This window comes from Papio anubis, chromosome 8 (genome assembly GCF_008728515.1).
Source record: "Papio anubis isolate 15944 chromosome 8, Panubis1.0, whole genome shotgun sequence".
NCBI lineage: Eukaryota > Metazoa > Chordata > Mammalia > Primates > Cercopithecidae > Papio > Papio anubis.
The window spans coordinates 39,892,459-39,913,699 of record NC_044983.1 but is presented as its reverse complement, the minus strand read 5'-3'; positions in this window follow the sequence as shown (position 1 = coordinate 39,913,699).

The following is a 21,241-nucleotide window of genomic DNA, read 5'->3' as shown; positions in this document are numbered from 1 at the left end:
AAAAAAAAAAAAAAAAAAAAGAAAAAAAAAAGGAAATGTTAAAATAAGTTTTTTAGAGAGTAAGAAAAAGATATAGGTCAAAAACTGGAATCTACATAACTAGATATATTTATGATGCTTGGAAGAGCAGCAAAAAAGTGAAGTGAAAGTAAGATACTAAGAAACCTCACAGCTTACACTGGTTTTGGGATACAAAACAAGGAACACATACCTTGTCCTTAAGGAACTCACAATTTTTTTTTTAATTTTTTTTTTTTGAAACAGAGTCTTGGCAGGTCGCGGTGGCTCACGCCTGTAATCCCAGCACTTTGGGAGGCTGAGGTGGGCAGATCACGAGGTCAGGAGATTGAGACCATCCTGGCTAACACGGCAAAACCCCATTTCTACTAAAAATCCAAAAAACTAGCTGGGCGTGGTGGCGGGTACCTGTCATCCCAGCTACTTGGGAGGCTGAGGCAGGAGAATAGTGTGAACCCAGGAGGCGGAGCTTGCAGTGAGCCGAGATTGCATCACTGCACTCCAGCCTGGAAGACAGAGTGAGACTCCATCTCAAACAAACAAACAAAAGAAACAGTCTCGCTCTGTTGCCCAGGCTGGAGTACAGTTACGTGATCTCGGCTCACTACAGCCTCCGCCTCCTGGGTTCAAATAATTCTCCTGCCCCAGCCTCCTGAGTAGTTGGGATTACAGGTGCACTACCACACCCAGCTAATTTTGGTATTTTTAGTAGAGATGAGGTTTCACCATTTTGGACAAGCTGGTCTTGAACTCCTGACTTCAGGTGATCCACCCGCCTTGACCTCCCAGAGTGCTGAGATTACAGGTGTGAGCCACCGCACCCAGCCAGGAACTCACATTCTAGGAGGAAAGAAAAGAAACAGCAGAGTTCATGGGAAAACTATACGCTTTGGGATCAGAATCCTTGAGTTCCAGGTTGCGCTCTACCGCTTAGGAGCTTTGTTTGTGATGCAAGTTACTTGACTTCTCTGATCTGTTTCCTCAGTTGAATAGGAGAGAATGAGAAGTAATATATACACATACAAATAGAGTTCAACAAGCAAAAGTGTTGTTATCATGTGATTATTTAGATAGCTCAAATACAAGTCAGGACATGAAAATTACACAAATGAGGACCTGACAACGTGCTGAGGAAGGCAAAAGGGAGGGACCATGGTTTTTCCCACTGCAGGAGTCAGAGACATCTTCATGGAGGCAGTGGTCAAGAGAATACAGCTCATCTTCATTCTCCTGTCATTTAAATCAATGTCTGCTCTTTGGGCTGGGCACAATGGCTCACACCTGTAATTCCAATAATTAGAGAGGCTGAGATGGTGGGGATCACTTGAACTCAGGAGTTCGAGACCAGCCTGGGCAGCACAGTAAGACTATGTCTCTACAGAAAATTTAAAAATTAGCCAGGTGTCATGGCATGCACCCGTGGTTTTGGTCACAGGGGAGGCTGAGGCGGGAGGATCGCTTGAGCCCAGGAGTTCAAGACTGCAGTGAGCTATGGATGGTGCCACTGCACTCCAGCTTGGGTGACAGAGTGAGATCCTATCTCTAATCTCTCTCTTTCTCTCTATCTACCTACCTACCGAATCTTCTATTTATTGAGGACCTTCTATATGGCAGACATTGAACCGAGTGTTTTATGTTCATGATTTCACATAATCCATCTAATAGTATTGTCAGGCAGAGATGATGATTCCAGTTTCTCAGAGGAGAAAAATGATATTCCTCAAGATTAAACAAGATGCCCTGGTCGCACAGCTAGTGGATGGTGGAGCTCAGAACCCTAATCTGAATGACTGCATTCTAAAGCTTGAGGCGTGGGGTCTTAGTTTGGAGGCATGGTGCCCTTCACACTGACAATTACTCTTCATTCCAAAATAGACTCTTCCATTTATCTTTAAGATAGTTCACAAGGGGGCAGGCTACTCTTGGAGGGTCCTTGGCTCCGCTCATCAGTTTCATATACTTGGCTAATTTCTGAGATTTTTAATTGAAAAGATTCAAGGCAGGACTTTTCATTCTAGTGAGGAGAACTGGAGCACAAAACAGAAAACCCAGGCTGAAGTTTGTTAGGTGCACTCTGGAAGGGTTAGGAAAAGGCTTGCTAACTGAGAGGAGCACAGATTCCAGGGCTTGCACCAGAACCAGGCGCCAGGCACCTTGCTGGCTGGGCACCCAGGGGTCAGAATGAAATTGGGGACCCAGTAAGGTCAAGGCTCCTGTTTGAAGGTCCTGTGGCCCTGCACTAAGCAAGGATGACGAGAGCAGGTGCGGATGTCAGGGGCTTCTCACACATTCTGCCTCTAAATAAAGTTACACCCAGAAGTTGAATCCCTGGAACACCAAAAGCATGGGCAAGCCCAGTCTTCCCCCGTAGGCAGCAGCATTTGATACAACCGGATTCTGGGACACAGAGAAAATGTGGGCGATCCCTTGGGGTTTCTTTAAATAATAACCTTTTGTGTTTGTGCAAACTTCATTTTAAAAGCACTTTCATAATCGCTGTTGCTGAGTCTTCACAAAGCTCCTGGTCCTGACTTTTCTGTGGAAGCAAACAGAAGTGACCTGATGAGGTAGAAATCGCTTGGGATTGGCATCGAGTGAACGTGGGGTTTGAATCTTCTTCTGGATTTAAGAGCCGTGACCTGGGTGAGTTATTCACTCTTTTAAGTTTCAGTTTCCTTCTGTGAACAGTGAGGATTATCCTCAGGCAAGGATTAAGTGACATCTGATACATCAAGTGCCACACAGCGCCTGGCCCGATGCCAAGTGCTCGACAGGTGCCAGCCCCCTTTCTTTTTGCCTCTGTCCACTTCACTCCTGTTGTCTGCCCTTTCAGTCTGGCACCACCCGGCAGTTCTATCTGAACTGGGATGACCCACTGGCGTGGTTGTCAAGGCAGAGTTCCTGCATGTGTCTTTTGTCTCAAGGCTGGATGTGGAAGGCTGGGTAAGGTTGGTGTGGAGGCTGTCAGGGGGCCCAGGTGATCTCGGGTGCAGTGTCAGTCTCTGCTGCTCTGTATTCCTCTCTGGCACCATGGAGGGAGACCCGCGGTGTCCTGTGGTGTGGGCATATGTGGGTGGGTTGTGGGGACAAGCTGGAAGCACCATCAGCTATGAATGGAGAGGTGACAGTTACTCAATGTGTTTCTTTGTGCCTGGGTTGGGGGAGGACTGGGGCTTGACCTGCATGAGATGGGGGGAGGCTGGGACTTGACCTGAATAGGATGGGGGTGGGGGACCTAGGATTTGGCCTGCATGGGGTTGGGAGGTAGGATAGGCACCATGTCATTCCAGGGACTTGGAGGCTGTTGTGCATAGAAGTGGTTAAACACTGCATCTCTATATTTTGGATTCTGAGTCAGGACACATGGTCTGATATAAATAAGCTCACAGTGGAAATGGCACAGAATATGTGAAACCAGGAGCACACCAGGAAACCCAAGACATGTGATCACTGAGCCTGTTCCATCTTCTGGGAGGAGTTGGTTATATTCATTTAGAAGTTTGTTGATGCTTTTTCTGGGAACTTGTTTATTTTCCTTTCCTCAGGGTAGACAGAAAGAAGTCAGGATAGGTGGGATAGGAACTGAGAGAGATTCATATATTTGTTTATTTATTTTTTTACCTTTAGAGACAAGGTCTCACTCTGTCACCCAGGCTAGAGTGTAGTGGTACAATCATAGCTCAATGTAACCTCGAACTCCTGGGCTCAAGTGATTCTCCCACCTCAGACTCGGAGTAGCTAGGACTATAGGTGTGCACCACCATGCCTGGCTAATTATTTTAAAAACGTTTTTTGTAGATACAGGGGCTCGTTATGTTGTCCAGGCTGGTCATGAACTCTGAGAGGTATATTTTTAGAGGAACAGAACCTTTTAGGCCTCCTCCACTTTCCCCAAAATGTAGCACCTTCCCCAAAATGTAGCACTTTCCATGAGCCTCGCATCCAGATTCAGGCTGCATGTTTAAAGGCAGCTTAAAAAACTCATGCAATCTTTCCTTATATTAATTTTATTAAATAACTTTTCTTTCAAAATCAAACACATCAAAGAGTAAAATGTCACTTGATATACAGTTCTTGTTATTTGAAGTAGTTACGTTGTATTAAATCACAGTGGACACTGAATTAGTGAACACTGAACCACTGCTCCTAAAAGAAATACAGGGTTAGGTTCCTGAGAGCCTCTGGTCATAGCATTTTCATCAACCAATCAGTATGTAACTTTTGTTTTATATGTGCTTCTGTTTAAGTTGCCTTATTTAATACATGATTGATTCATTACCACTGAATATTAACCTGGAACTCATGCCTGATCAAAGCTTACCTAATACACATATTTTCTCCATAAGGCAAATCACAGCTTTCTTGCATTTAGGAATGCTAGAAAGTGCTTCAGCCCTACACTTGGGGGCCACAGTGAAATCACCAAAAAAATACACAAAAATGTGAAAACGTGGCACTAAAACAACTTCAGAAAGGGCATTTATTTACAGAGTGAGAGCTGAAACAAGAAGGCAGAATACCATCTTATTCAACACCTGGGAATGTGGGCATTGGGCAGCTTGAATTTCTCACAGTTGTGCAGGTTTCCTTGAATGACCATGAGCACCAATATGTGAGTGTTGACTTGTGGAGTACAAGGAAACTTTAGTGAGTAGGAGAATTTGCAAGCATATAATCTGTGAATAATGAGGATCAACTTGACTTTTCTTCCTCCATCTTCCCTCTCCCCCACACCTCCAAGTGGTTTTGGCAAAATCAGACTTTAGGGAAGACAATCACAGAATAAATTGATAGGATTCCTTTGCTTTGGAACTTGCCTGAGGACTTAGCATTTATTTATTCATTTATTTATTTATCTACTTTTTTTTGAGATGGAGTCTCACTCTGTTGCCCAGGCTGGAGTGCAATGGTACAATCTTGGCTCACTGCAGCCTCCACCTTGTGGGTTCCAGCAATTCTGCCTCAGCCTCCTGGGTAGCTGAGATTACAGGCACGTGCCACCATGCCTGGCTAATTTTTGTATTTTTAGTAGAGACGGGGTTTCATCATGTTGACCAGGCTGGTCTTGAACTCCTGACCTCAAGTGATCCTTCTGTCTCAGCCTCCCAAAGTGCTGGGATTACAGGCGTGAGCCACTGCCCCTGACACTTAGCATTTATTTTAACTTTAATTTTAGGTTGATAACTAATTGAAGCCATTCTCTCTCCTCAGGTCTAGGTAAGCAATGGTACTGGCCTAGGTAAGCAATGGTATTGTCCAGCTATCTCCTTGCAAGGTATACAAACACCTTCCAGATCTGACATGTTGTCTTCTACATTGCCTTATCTTCTTCCATGCCCTTCCCAGTCTAGCTCCAGCCATACTGAATTCCGTGTAGTTTCCTCCTGTGTATATGTGTGTTTGCATATTCTGATCTCTATGCCCAAGCTCTTTCCTGCCTGCGTTGGCTTTTCAAGTATTGCCTCCCTGTGAAGCTTTGACAGTGAAGTGCCTCCCTCTGTTCTTGATATCCTAAGCATGCAAACCTATTTACCTTGTTTTATTTTGTTTATTTATTTTTTTGAGACAGGGTCTCATTCTGTTACCCCTGCTGGAGTGAAGTGGTGTGATCTTGGCTCACTGCAGCCTTGACAGCCTCCCTAGTAGCTGGGATTACAGGTTTGCCACTGCACATGGCTAATTTTTTTTTTTTTTTTTGTAGTGATGGGGTTTCACCATGTTGCCCAGGCTGGTCTTGAACTCCTGGGATCAAGTGATCCACCTGTCTTGGCCTCCCAAAGTGCTAGGATTACAGGCATGAGCCATCATGCCTGGCCCCCTACCAGGGGTTTGTCTGTTTACCTGTTTGTTTTTCCCATAAGAATGTAAGCCCTTTGAGGGAAGGGACCCTCTCTCATCTTTGTCTACCAGTGCTTGGCAAATGCCTTCATGAAAGGAGGGATAGAGGGGTGAAGAAGGAAGAGAGTGTTCCAAGATGTTGACACTTTTGCTCACGGTGGTTGAAAACACCAGTATAAGTTAATTAGGACTCATCAAAGGAAGAAAGCAAGGCATCTTATTTTTCTCTTTATTCATGTACCTATGTTCATGAGCTTAAAAAATTAGGTGTAATTTTCACAAAGGTTTAAAAAAATTAGGAGTAATTTATTGGAAATCCTTGTGTTCAGCCAAATATCGTGTAAATTACAGACCTTTCATTTCACATTTCTATGAAATATATCTGACTGATAGTGGAGAGCGATAAAGTGGAATCTTGATCTTGTGCCCAAGAAGTAATTACTATGTACCCATTGTAAGTCATTTCACCTTTTGGGACCTCAGTTTCTGCAGCTGAAAAATAAAAACATTAAGAGATTACACTGGAGTGTAAGTGTTCTGCTGTTTCTATCTGCCCAGCATCCTTTCTGTCTAGGATTAGGCATGACCAGAAGAATCAGACCTGATAAATCTATGTATTTCCTCTATCTGGCCAGAATAATTGGTTCAGGAATGGACATATGATTAAAGTCTGAAACTGTGGAACTTTTGGCCAGGTGTGGTGGCTCATGCTTCTAATCTCAGCACTTTGGGAGGCCAAGGCAGGAGAATCAGTTGAACCCAGGAGATGGAGGTTGCAGAGAGCCGAGATCACGCCACTGTACTCCAGCCTGGGCGACAGAGTGAGACTCCATCTCAAAAACAAAAAACAAACAAACAAAAAAGGCAAAAACTTTTACAGAAACTATTAGTTTAACATGGCAGATGAGATGCTATTAGTCTTCCTCCAAAATCCATTTTCTCCATCTCCCTTAGTAACAGAACTCTTGATTTTTAGCTGGGCTTATAGCAGCCAGGAACAAAGATTACACTCCTAGTCTCCCTTACAACTGGGTGTGAGCATATACCAAGGATTTTTTTTTTTTTTTGAAGAGATGGGGGTTTTCCTTTAAGAAGTGGAGAAAAGATATAAACAGACACTTCTCAAAAGAAGGCATTCATGCAGCCAACAAACATATGAAAAAAAGCTCAGCATCACTGATTATTAGAGAAATGCAAATCAAGACCACAATGAGATACCATCTCATGCCAGTCAGCATGGTGACTATTAAAAAGTCTAGAAACAACAGATGCTGGTGAAGTTGCAGAGAAATGGGAACGCTTTTACACTGATGGTGGGAATGTAAGTTAATTCAACCATTGTGGAAAACAGTGTGACAATTCCTCAAAGATCTAGAATCACAATACTAATTGACCAAGCAATCCCATTACTGGGTATATACCCAGAGGAATATAAATAATTCTATCACAAAGATGTACACATGCATATGTTCATTGCAGCACTATTCACAATAGCAAAGACATGGAATCAACACAAATGCCCATCAATGATAGACTGGATAAAGAAAATGTGGTACATATATACCATGGAATACTATGCAGCCATAAATGCATGTCCTTTGCAGGGGACATGTCCTTTGCAGGGACATGGATGCAGCTGGAACCATTATCCTTAGCAAACTAATGCAGGGACAGAAAACCAAGCACTGCATGTTCTTACTTATAAGTGGGAGCTGAACAGTGAGAACATATGGACATAGGGAGGGGAACAACACACACTAGGGCCTGTCAGGGAGTGGGTGTGGGGAGGGAGAGCATTAGGAAAAATAGCTAATATATTAATAGTAGTGCTTAATACCTAGATGATGGGTTGATAAGTGCAGCAAACCACCATGGCACATGTTTACCTATGTGACAAAGCTGCACGTCCTGCACATGTACCCCAGAACTTAAAATAAAAATAAAAGAGAGACAGGGTCTTGTTTTGTCACCTAGGCTGGGGTGCAGTGGTGGCATCATAGCTCACTGCAGTCTTAATCTTCTGGGCTCATGTAATCCTCCTGCCTCCGCTTCCTGAGTAGCTGTGACTACAGATACATGCTACCATGCCTAGATAAATTTTTTATTTTTATTCTTTTAGTAGAGAGAGGGTCTTGCTATGTTGCCCAGGCTGGTCTCAAACTCCTGATCTCAAGCAGTCCTCCTGCATTAACCTCCCAAAGCACTAGGATTATAGGTGTGAGCCACCACACCCAGCCTTGACTGAGGATTTAAGAGGAAGTATTATATATTAATTCCTGAAAGTGTCCTTAAAGAAAGGTGGGGAAGTCTTTTTTCTTACCTTTTTCTTTCATGCTAGTTGGAATACAGACAAGATGGCTGGAACTCAAGCAGCCGTATTAGACTATGAATTGGAAGTCACCTGTGGCAGATAGCAAAGAAATAAAAAGAGGAAGCCTGGGCCAGGCACAGTGGCTCACTCCTGTAATCCCAGCACTTTGGGAGACTGAGGCAGGAAGATAGCTTGAGCCCAGGAGTTTGATATCTGCCTGGCCAACATAGTGAGACTTTGTCTCTACAAATAATAATAAAAAAAAAATTAGCAGGGCATGGTGACACATACCTGTGGTCCCAGCTACTTGGGAGGCTGAGGTGGACATCACGTGAACCCGGGAGGTGTTGGGGCTGCGGTGAGCCATGATCACGTCACAGCACTCTGGGCTGGGTGACAGAGTGAGAACTCATTTCAAAAAAAGGAAGCCTGGATTACTGATGTTTGTGGAGCAACTATACAGCCCTAGACTGCTTACTCTGGGGTTTTGTTTATATAAGACAGAATGAACTTCTAGCTTGTTTAAACAGTTGTCACTTTGAGTTTTCTTTTACTTGGCAGCTTAACCTCATCCTGATTGATAGAGAGCTATTGGGGAGGACAACCACTGGGCTTCTGACATGACCGGCGGGAAGCCTGAACCCTCTGGATGGTCATCTCGCCACCACACGGGAAGGAAGTTTGCCTGAATAAAGCCGACATAGAAGGAGGCAAGGTTGGAAACAGAGACTCCCTCAGCCCCTCGGATGTCAATGAAGCCACTGTATCTGGCTGTGCTTGAAGCTCACAGCCTTTAACTTTTCAGTTTATGTGTGACACTACTTTTGCCTAAGTGAATTTTGTGTAAATCAGGGTCTCTGTCTTTCACAACTGAGAGTCCCATCTGATACAAAGCAGCAGAACGACTTCTCCCAACAACTTCTTACTCAGAAACCCAATCATATTCAGAAGGGGCACAAAGAGCTTCTTTGGCTCAGGCAGGGTAGGAGGATGGAGCCTGAGATCTCTTAGGAATTGCTTGTTCTCCTCACAGCACAGTCTGGAAAACACAAAACTAGACGAGTCTACGATCCGGTGGAAGAACACAGCTAATTCTGAGTGTTCATTTCAAAGCAAATGCCTGCTGCTTTTCTAGAATCACTCAAAGCTGGTTATTGCATCATTGCTACTTTTTAACATCTTTTTTTCTCCTTTGTTAGTAATGTTAATAAGGCCAGTAGACACCTTAGTTGAAACAAGCCCAGCCCTCCCTTGGCTGTTTCAACACATTCAGTATCCTCATCTTGAATGCTCATTCTTAATCAAGATTCAGCAATCAGGTCTCTTAGTTTTAGATAATTCGTTTATATTTTGACTTGTGAGGCTTGAGCTTAGGGTTAGCTAGATTTGCACAGACATTAACCCTCCTCTGGCTAATTCTGCCATTGTTTCAATGTCTGGCATTTGGGATTTGTTCAGTTGGTTGCTCCTTCGAACCAAGTTTCATTTGCAAGGGAGGGGAACAGTTTCCAAAGCTGGATCCCATTTCCATTGCTTCAGGAGAGACTCAGAATATGGCACCAAGACCAGTTGCCTCTTCTAAGGGATCTAAGCCTCTTTGTGGAGGAAGGAGGGCATCGCCTGCCTCAGCTTCCACTCTGCGTGCAGCACTCTGGTGCTGGCCTGTTTACCAACCACAGTGGACTGTCCTGTCTTGGGAAAGGGAGTGTGTTCTCTGCCCTGATTAACAAAGGGCACCTTGGATCACCATTGATCTGCTGGAATGTTGGATGCCTTCTGAGGGTGAAGTGTGCATTTTCTTCTTGATCTGAGCATTGTTGACATTTTCACTGGCAGGCCAGCCTTGAAAAGCCACATCCTGGCCAGAGAAGAGCTGAAATCTCACTCAAGCACTTGCTCTAGGCGATCACTCTGGGATCCAGGGCTGAGGCTTTCATTGGGGTCATGGAAGCACTGGGATCAAGGAACACCATTCTTTCCAGCATCGGGAAGACACAGCAATTATAAGCTGTTTCTTCCTCTTCCCAGGGCTTGTGTATACCATTGCTGCAGACCCAGGGATGTTTAGAACTAGGCTTGGTGTCAGATCAGAGACTTGGTAGAATTTTCAGCTCTTTGTGTGAGAAAAGTGGCAGCAACATAACCATCTTAAAAGCTGCTTTGGAGCCAGGCCTAACCCAGTCAAATTGCTGTTGCTTTATCAGAAGTTGATGGTGCGAGTCTCAGCTTCAACTAGACACTCTTAAAGGGAACAGAGTTAAACCAGCATGAGTACTCCTTTCCCCAAAGGCAGAAAGATGAAGCTTGCATTTGCAACAACCCTTGAGCTGTCAGGCATACAGTACCCCTTTTATTGTTTGTAAAATTCTTTGCTCAATCAATAACCACACAAGTGTTTTCTGTGTACGTGTTTTGTGCCTAGAACCATGCTTCATATTAAGGAAGTCTCGAGAATGAGGATGTTTCTGCCATGGGAGGGCCTGTGGTTTAGTGGAATGGGACACTCTTGTGATCTGGAATGAAGATAAGGCGTTCTCATGACCCTAGATTATAGCGGACGTGGGAAAGGGGGTAAAGGATTTGGTTGCTTGAGAGTAAAAGAAATAAAGTGAGATTCACTGTATTTCAAGGTTGGGCATGATGTGCTTTGGATGTGTGTCCCTTCCAAATCTCATGTTGAAATGTGAGCCCCGATGTTGGAGGTTGGCATAGTGGGAGGTGGTTGGTTCAAGGGGGTGGATCCCTTACTCATGGCTTGGTGCCATCCCCTTGGTGGAGTGAGTACTTGCTCTATTAGTTCATATCTCTTTCTTTCTTTTTTCCTTCCTCTCTTTCCATGTGATCTCTGCACATGCCGGCTCCCTCTTTGCCTCCTGCCATGACTAGAAGCTTCCTGAGGCCTCACCAGGAGCAAATGCCAGCACCATGCTTCTTGCACAACCTGCAGAACCAGAAACCAAAATAAACTTTTCTTTACAAATTACCCAGCCTCACAAATTCCTTCATAGCAATGCAAACTGACTAACACAGGCCAGGTGCAGGGGCTCACACCTGTAATCCCAGCACTTGGGAGGCCAAGGTGGGTGGATTACCTGAGGTCAGGAGTTTGAGACCAGCCTGGCCAACATGGCGAAAACCCATCTCTACTAAAAATACAAAAAGTAGCTGGGCATGGTGGTGTATGCCTGTAGTTTCAGCTACTTGGGAGGCTGAAGCAGGAGAATCGCGTGAACCTAGGAGGCAGAGGTTGCAGTGAGCCGAGATCACACCACTGTACCCCAGCCTGGCTGACAGAGTGAGATTCCATTTCAAAAAACAAACAAACAAATAAACACTGACTAACACGGGCATACCCTTGATTTTGTCATATCTCTGAATGAAGGTTTGCCAGACAGACCTTCTAGCAGGAATTTCAGTTTCCTGAGAACAGGGTCTTTCTTGGATTTGTTTACAGTTATGTCTTCATTTGATAAATATTCACTACATGAGTTAATTGGAGGCTGGGTGCTGTGGCTCATGCTTCTAATTCCAGTTCTTTGGAAGGCGGAGGTGGGAGGATCCCTTGAGCTCAGGAGTTCAAGACCAGCCTGGGCAACACAGTAAGACTTTCTACAGAAATTTTTAAAAATTAGCCAGGCCTGGTGGTGTGTACCTGTAGTCCCAGCTACCTGGGGAGCTAAGGCAGAAGGATAGCTTGAGAACAGAAGTTCGAGGGTGCAGTGAGCCGTGATTGCACCAGTGCACTTCACCTGGAGTGATTCTGTCTCAAAAAGAAAAAAAAAAAAGTTAATGAGAGACTGAGGCAGACATGGTACAAGACCCCCCATTCCCATAGACTGCCTTTGCATTTATTTCTGAATGAGTTTTGGGAAGGGGATGACCTCTTTCTGCTGTATCTCTAGGAGCTAGGTGAGGGTTCCAGGGATAAGCAAAAGGTGTCCCAGCATCTTGGCATATATTTCCAGACACTCTCCCCTCAGTTGCTCATCAGAGGCGCCCTCTGAGAGATTTCCAGAAAACTTATGGAGAGTCAAGCATTTGCTTATCTTTGGGAGGCATATACATTCCCCTTTGCTGTCTCTGAAGGTTGTTATCTGAAAACTGTCTAGACTTTAGATTCAAGCTGGGCAGGAGAAGGGCAATGAAATACTTCTCCACTTGGGGGTGGGGCTGGACGCGATGAAATATTTCCACTGCTGACCTGTGGGGCTGACTCCCTGCACAGTCAGCTCGAGGCCCCACAACTCGGGGCATGGGGTTTGTCAGTGTCTCAGTGCCGTCCCATCTGGGAGAGACTGTATATTGCTTGGCTTGCACAAAGAGTTTTTTTGCAATAAACTTTTCAATTTGGGTAAAGAGGGAGCAGGAAAGGCCTTTCATCTTGTCTTTTGTGTGGTATCTGTGATGGGGTTAGGGTGACTGCTCCGAACTGATTAGAGAGCATTTTGGTGGGATGGTGGGAGGTGGATTCCAGCCTTGTTTTGGATCCATGTCTAACTTTTTTTTTTTTGTTAAAGAAAAAAAAAAAATCTCCTTTCATCCCAAAGCTCAACATGCGAGCATCCAGCCAAAAGTACATTTTTTTTGCAGTTTATTAAATATGTTGCGTCTTAGATCTTATATTAAAATCTATTTCCTTTCTGCAGGGAACAAGTTGAAACCAGAAAACTTGCCTTATAATTTTTCCACTTTGATTCTGCTGCTTGCAAAGGGCACCTCCAGTCCTCCAGTTGCAATAGGGAGTTGCTCCTTAGGAAGGGAGTTAACTCTTGTTTTGCTACCCATCGGGGCTGAGAGGAGCAGCTGGCCTTCCTTCATCACTGGACCCAGCCTAACCTCCCCTCACTGCACAGCTTTGACTCAGCATCAGTCAACTGAGTTAGGGGAGCATGCTGGCTCTGCAAGTTAAACTAAATCAAACTCTTTCTTAATCTGCTCCACCATCAAATAGGCATTGTGATCTGCTGGTTTAGATCCAGAAGGGATTCTCCCTGCTCTGGGGTCTGCCTTGAGCTCTCCAGCCCTGTGTTGTCTCTTCCACCTGATTCCTTGGGCATCTGTCTTACAGCAACACACACTAGAAATCTCCACTAAGAAGAGAACTCATTGTGTCCCAAGGCGGCCCATCCCAGTGCAGACCTCTCTAATTGTTAAGATGTTTTTCCTCATGTTGGGTTGGTCTGTCCTGCTCCTACGCATTGGTCTCTGCCCTGGCAGCTGGAGAAACCGAATTTAATTCAAATCAGCCTCCCATGGTGTATTACTCCGTTTTCATGCTGCTGATATACCTGAGACTGGTAATTTATAAAGGAAAAGAGGTTTAATGGACTCACAGTTCCATGTGGCTGGGGAGGCTTCACAATTATGGTGGAAGGCGAAAGGCATGTCTTCCATGGTGGCAGACAAGAGAATAGGAATCGAGTACAAGGGTTTTCCCCTTACAAACCATCAGATCTTGTGAGACTTACTTACTACCATGAGAACAGTGTTGGGGAAACCACCCCTATGATTCAGTTATCTCCCACTGGGTCCCTCCTGCAACACATAAGAATTACGGGAGCTACAATTCAAGGTGAGATTTGGGTGGGGACACAGCCAAACCATATCACATGGGGAAGGGTAGGGATGCTGGTTGAGACCCCAGGATGGGAGCTTGGGCCCAGTGTGCCCAGAGTTGGCAATTTTTCAAGAGAAGCTCAAAATTCACATTTTCAATGTGAACTCTCACTTTCTAAATGCTGACAACTCATTTTTAAAAATTAGCATAGAACAGCAAACAAATCACAGCTTTAGGTCAGGAACAGCCCCTTGGGTCTTCACTTTGTGATAGAAACATGAAGATCAGCGATTGCAGGCTGAGAACTGTGTACAGTTCTGGAATCTTTGGATTTTGCTAATCTCTGTTTCCCTGGGAAAACAGAGTTAGCATGCAGTTCTTACAGTGTTCATATTCATGGAGGAAGGGTAGAGAGAGAAGGGTAGAGAAAAGCTGGTGTCGAGGAGGGCAGCTTCAGGTGCTGGTGTGGGTGGAAGAGCCTAGGAGGAGAGGATGTAGGCAGAGAACAAGTGCCCCTAGCAGGGAAGAAAACAGAATACAGAGGCCAGCCTGGCTGCGGAAGAGAGAGGTCCTGAGAGTCCTGAGAGTCCTGAGGTCCTCTTGAGCCTCAGGAAGATGGCAGCCTCCTGCACTTGTTGGGCTGGGGAGACAGGAGCTAACTGGGCAGGCCCTGGGGCCAGGGTTGGAGAGACAGTTCCTGGGCAGGTGGTGGAGGTGGGACCAGTTGGAGGGGAGGTGAGAGCGGGATTCTCTGAATTCAGAGCTGAAGGAGCAGCTATATTATGGGGCTCATTGAGAATGTTATTTTTTGAGTGTTTTCTTGCTGATGCCTTGGCTAAGATCACGCTCTTTCTCAATCTCTATTATGTGGGCACATGGGCATTTTTACCTTCGCTCTTTATACCCATCACGTACTAAGCCCTTCAAGAATGTCTGTAGAATGAATAAACATGTGCATGTGTACACTGTGAATGTCTTTTTGTGTGAAACGTGTAGACTTGGTAGAGGAGTAGGACGGCACATCTTCTTCAGGAACCCTGAGGTGTCAGCTGAGGCTCTCAGAACTTTAGCCTTTGTGAGGGTTCACTGCCACCTCCCCCAACCTCCTATGCTGGGAGACAGTCAAGAGCTGTCAGTCTGGTTTTGGGGGCACCAGGTTTAAACCTCTAAACAAACAGGAGGAACTGTGGCATTCCTGGGCATTTGTGCAGAGAAAGTAGCCAGGTAGGAAAAAGTTACTGAAAAGTTACAGAATGGATATCAATCTTGGAGACAGCAGAGAACCATGGTGTGGGCTTACTGGCTGTGGTAAGGATGGGTGGTGTTAGACCAATCCCTGGGGGATTTTCTTAAGTCCCCAAAGAAATGGAGAAGCAAGGAGAAAGGCCTGACGGTCTCAATGGGCTCAAAGGGCTGTGATGGCTTGGAGAGGCTTGGTCTGGACTCAAAACAGTGGACAGAGGCAGGCAGCAGGGGAGGGCGCGGGAAGGACAGCCACTGTTGGGAGAAGAAAGCTGGCTTGCTGCCTAGACAGCAAACTGAGTGCCCGTGGCCTATCTGCTGGAGGCTGGGCCCAAAGTCTCATATTATGCCTGGGTCTTTTAGGACTAGGTGAAACACGTGTATTACTATTTGATATTATCTATCTCATCTGTCTATCTATCTATCTATCTATCTATCTATCTATCTATCTATCTTCTATCTTTCACCCATCCATGTATTTATTTATCTACCTATCTATTCATTCTTTTGTACACACATACATATCTATTATATAAAAATAAATTAATATATTCAAAATTCATAATGGCCATACCTATTTGCAAATCTAAGAAATAATTTCATCACATTCCAGAAAGTGCCAAGGTGATGAGGTGTAGATTTAAAAATGTAGCATTTTTCCATGACTTTGGGGGTGCTCTTTAGATTTTTCCCAACTTCTGCCCTTCATTCTTTAATTTTCTTCCTTCTGAGAAAAAGCATTCTTAAATGTGCAGTGCATTCTTAAGTTGTTTTAAGGTAAAAGAAGATGGTGTGAAAAGAGACAAAAAGGAATGTTCCTTCACAGAACTTATCTGTTTCAAAGGTATTTGAAATTCCCAAGGTTGATACTGCAATGTGGCTTCTCATTTGCGCTGTTGGAAAAGAAAAGGCTTTGGGGTCCCCCAGCCGGCTCAGCCCTGGAAGAGTCAGGAGCTCATCTTTTGTGCTGATCTTCAGTGCCTGCCCACCCGGGTTCTGAGCAGGCAGCTATGGGGTGGGGGCCAGGATCTTAGGAGACGTCTTCTTCCTCCTCCCCCTCTTCCTACTCCTCTTCCTTCTCCTCCTCCTCCAGACAGTTGGCCATGATCCTGCCAAACCAGCCAAGTCTGCTTTCTAAGAAAGGGACATGGAGCTTCCCTTGGGAGGAAGCCACGGGCCTTGCACAAAAGAATCCTGGCCACAGGGGGCCGGCTGGGCAGGACCCAGCCACAGGATGTGCATCTTGAAAAAAAAAACACCCCAAAGTCTCCAAGAAATATAATTTTAGCAATGTTATTTTCCAGTGATCGTAGAAATGTCATAATCATGTCTCTTCCCCAAGGCAAAAAATAGAAACCTTGACACGAAGGGAGTGATCTGCAGGCTTTTCGGACAAATTGGCACCCACTGGTCTCTCCTCTTCCCTCTTCATCTGCTCCACACATTTTGGCATTTAACTCCACTCTGCTCCAAATGATTCTCTAGTTTCATGCCTGGATGTCTTGTCTTCCCCACTAACCTGGTGTCTCTTCTTTCTGATGTCAGTTTCTTTCTGTAGACTGGCCCTGTTCTGCCCTGATCCAAGGAGACCCCTAGTCTGTGGTGGACCTGCTGGTATTTGGGGACCCCTGAGTGCCCCAGGAGCCTGCTTGAACTCCACAGCCATGGCCAGGCTGTGTCTTGGCTCTGGGCTTTGTCCACCGGGATGGAAGCTTTCCCTGAGCCCGGCCTGATCATTACACCACCTCACTCCTGCCAGCTCCTAAGTGTCCCTGGATCCTCATGCTGGTCTTTTTGTATTGACTTCCACATTACTGCCTCTTGTCTGATGCCAAGAAGCACTGCGGCTTCCGAGATGCTGCTGCATGGCTCTGCCCTGCTCTTGGGGCTCCAACCCCTGGGCATCAGCTTGACTCAGATCTAACCCCAGTTGACGGTGCTCAGTGGACTCTGTGATTCTGACCCTGATCCCACTTTGGCAAGGGTCAGATCTCCTGTTCTGGCCAATTCTCTCCTCCATTTCTACCCCATGCCCACGCAGGTTCTTTTCTGCCCTCCTGTCATCTCTGTGTAGGCTGCATCAATCTTATTATTATTATTCCTAATGGTCCTTAGCATTCTGCTGAGAATTCAGCAATGTTTGTGAAATTAAACCAATGTTGCCCAAAATATGATTGTTTTTAGAGTTAGGCAACAGTAGGTGTGAAGGAGAGAGATAGCCACCAGGGAATAAAAAGCAAGCTGAGCCATGAGGCTAGTGATGTGATGAGCAGAAAAAGCCAAGCCTTCTCCTAAGGAGGGCCAGGCAGCTTGCCGTCCTCTGCAACAGGCTGTGACTTAGAGAGAAGGAAAACAGCTCACCTGAGCCACACTAAGCAGCAAGCGGTAACTGCTTATGTTGTGACAACCTGCAACCAAAAATCGTGGAGTTTTGTAGCAGCTGGGGTCCTCTGGAGAGAGAGAAGCAATAGGATGAATAGAGAGATAGAGATAGAGAGATGGGTAAATAAATAGAGATATAGATAGATAGATAGATAGATAGATAGATAGATAGATAGATGAGAGAGGAATTACTAGAAGGATTGGCTCATGCCATTATGGAGGCTGAGAAGGCCTCCATAAGGAGGCCATGAAGGCCATTTGCGACCTGAAGAATCCGGGATGCCAGTGGCATGGTTCAGTCCAAGTCTGGAGGCCTCAGAGCCAGAGAAGCCCATGGTGTAACTTCTGGTCTGAGGCCAGAGGCCTGAGGATCCACAGGGCCGCTGGTGTAAGTCCTGGAGTCCACAAGCCAGAAAGCCTGGAGTTCTAATGTCCAAGGACAGAAAAGAAGAGTGTATCCTAGCTGCATGAGAGAGAGAAAGTTGCCCGTTTGTTCTACCTGGGCCCCCAGCTGATGGGGGTGAATTGGTGATCTGCGTTCACCCACATTGAGGGCAGATCCCCACTCAGTCCACTGACTCACTTGCCAATGTCCTCCGGAAATACCTGTATGGACACATCCAGAAACAATGCTTTACTAGCTTTCTAAGTATTCCTAACCCAGTCAAGTGGACACCTAAACTTAACCATCATAGGCTTGGATTAAGCAGGTTCTTCAAAGAAACAGAACCAATAGTGTGTGTGTGTGTGTATGTATGTATGTATGTATGTATGTATGTATGTATGTATCTATCTATCTATCTATCTATCTATCTATCTATCTATCTATCTATCAATCAATCAATCATAGGAATTGGCTCACAGGATTATGTAGGCTGAGAAGTCCCAAAATCTGCTGTCTACAAACTGGAGAACCCAGAAAGCCGATGATATGATTTAATCTGAATCTGAAGGCCTGAGAACCAGGGGAGCTGATGATATGAGTCCCAGTCCGAGTTCAAAGGCCCAAGAACCAGGAACACCAATGTCCAAGGGCAGGATGAGATCGATGTTTTTCAGCACAAGGAGAAAGAGAGAGATGGAGAGAGGGAGAGGGAATGAATCCTTCCTTTCTCTGCCTTTTGGTTCTATTCAGGCCCTAAGTAGATTGGATGGTGCCTACCCACGTTGGTCGGGGGAGCATCTGCTTTCCTCAGTTCACCAATTCAGGAGCGAATCTCTTCCAGACTTCCCTCAAACACACACAAGGAAATAATATTTTTACCAGCTGTCTGGTACCTTCATCCAGTCAAGTTAATACATGAAAGTAACTATCGCCAGACCATCCTTTATCAACTTGGCACCTGGATGCATCTTCTTAAGCCATACTTAATCTCCAAATAAATAACAAGGTCATAATCCTACCTGACTCGATACAACTAGCCTGCGTAGAAGTGAAAACACACTAACCCCTTCCCCAGCAGAGGAGGTAAAGTTTTTGAGTAATTATTCTTCTTCTACTGATATCTCATAACTTAAGTACTATGATGTAAAATTAACAGTACTTAAATAGTGATGTAAAGTCAACACATCTTATATTACATTATAAGGGAATCAGAGGGGAAAAGTATATTAGCTTGATACATGTACCTATGCACACAAACACATTCTTTTTTTTTTTTTTTGGGATGGAGTCTTGCTCTGTCACTCAGGCTGTGTGTAGTGGCAAAATCTCAGCTCACTGCAACTTCCACCTCCTGGGTTCAAGTGATTCTCCTGCCTCAGCCTCCCTAGTAGCTGGGATTACAGGTGCCCGCCACCACGCCTGGCTACTTTTTGTATTTTTAGTAGAGATGGGGTTTCACCACGTTGGCCAGGCTGGTCATGAACTCCTGACCTCAGGTGATCCACCCTCCTTGGCCTCCCAAAGTGTTGGGATTACAGGCGTGAGCCACTGTGCCCGGCCAATAAACATATTCTTAACAAAATATTGAGAAAATAGGACAATTACAGTGTTTATTTCTGTAACTGACCACGTGGTTGTAGCTGGTATTTATAGCACTTTATTCTACTACTCATTCTGTATTCCTTTTGCCTTCAGCAAGCACCTTAGCTGGTTGTGATTCTTTACCTGATAGGGTGACCCAAACTTTCAGTCCTGAAGAGTCTGGGCCATTTGGGTTTGGCCAATCTAGGCCAATTTGTCTAGATTGGGTTGTTGTAGTTTCCCACTGACCTTAATCACGGGGTATGGAAATACTAAGAGATACCCTAAGGGATCTCCTGTATTCCAGACATGCTCTTCCTTACCTCCATTGTGGAGTAGTAGGCCAATTTCCCTTTGGCGCTCTAAATCAATCACCCCGGCTAACACCGTAACTCCCTTTGCCTATTGACTCAGAGGCATGGGATGTCCAAAGTGGCTGGGTGGCATGTTAACTTCCAGCTCAGTGGAATTATTGTTGTTTCTCCTGGTGGAAGCGTTCCTCCCTCTGGAACTAAGAACTCTAGGCCAACAGAACATCCAGTTTTGGGAAGAAGGGTGATCTTGGAAGTGTTCATATAATTTGCTCCCCTTTCTCCTTGAACCAAGGAAAGTCCCTCTTACATGAGAGTTTTCATGTCCGCAACTGAATCTGCTACATTACAAAAAATTGGAAGAGTCAAAAATGTCAGAAGAGTATGTTCTTGTTTTCTTTCCATTGGAAAAAGGGTGGACAGAGCTGGGGGAGGTGCACAGCTGCAGCGTGGGCATTAGCAGCCTGTCCTGCGGGAGGCACGGGTGCTGTTCGCTCCCTACTTCTGAGTAGGCTGAGACCACTCTCTTCCTTTTCATTCTCACTGGGCAAGAGCCTTGGGACAGCTCTCTGAAGAATAAAACAAACCTTTTCTGCATGTCTAATTGATATAAATTTGATTATACTGTACTTTTTATTTCGTGTGTGTGTGTACATGAGATTACATGTACACTCCCTTTCTCCCTTTTCTTTTGCTTATCTCCCTTTTCTGTCCCCCCCAACCCCATGTCCCCAATTACATCAGGTCTCCCCAACCCCATGTAATCCTTTTTTTTTTTTTTTTTTTTTTTTTGAGACAGGGTCTCACTGTATCACCCAGGCTGGAGTGCGGTGGCACAATCTCGGCTCACTGCAACATCTGCCTCCTGAGTTCAAGCGATTCTCCTGCTTCAGTCTCCCAAGTAGTTGTGATTACAGGCACGTGCCACCACTCCCAGCTAATTTTCGTATTTTTAGTAGAGATGGGATTTTGCTTTGTTGGCCAGGCTGGTCTCAAACTCCTGACCCTAGGTGATCCACCCGCCTCAACCTCCCAAAGTGCTGGGATTACAGGCATGAACCGCCGCTCTTGTCCTCCCAAGGTAATCTTATATTAACAACCTGTAATGTATTCTTCCATATTTTTTTCCTATTCATTTAATCTCACGTACACACACACACACACACACACACACGCAAATACTCATAGAAGCTTTTCTGATTAATTTTACAATTGGAATCATATACACTTTTCTGCATGTTGCTTTTCTCACTTAAAAATATCCTGCAAAAATCTTTCCAAATCAATGGATGTAGTTCACGCATTCCCAATGGGAGTGACAGCGTGCCCAGAGAGGGTGAAAATTGCTTCTCAGAGGATGTATGAAAAAAATGTACTGTTTTTTAAAATGTGTAAATCACAGAGACACATACAGTACCTAAATAGATATGCTGTATGTTTCTGTATGTTTGTGGTATTAAAATTCCATGGGGGAGGAATCAGGGGGAAAATGTCTAAGGAGGCTCTTGGAAGGTGATAATAGAAAAAGGCTGAGAAACACTGGTGTCACCTTTTACACTTTTTAAAGTGGCCGCATAGTATTTCCTGGTGAGTCTGCACCCTGACTGACTGCAGCG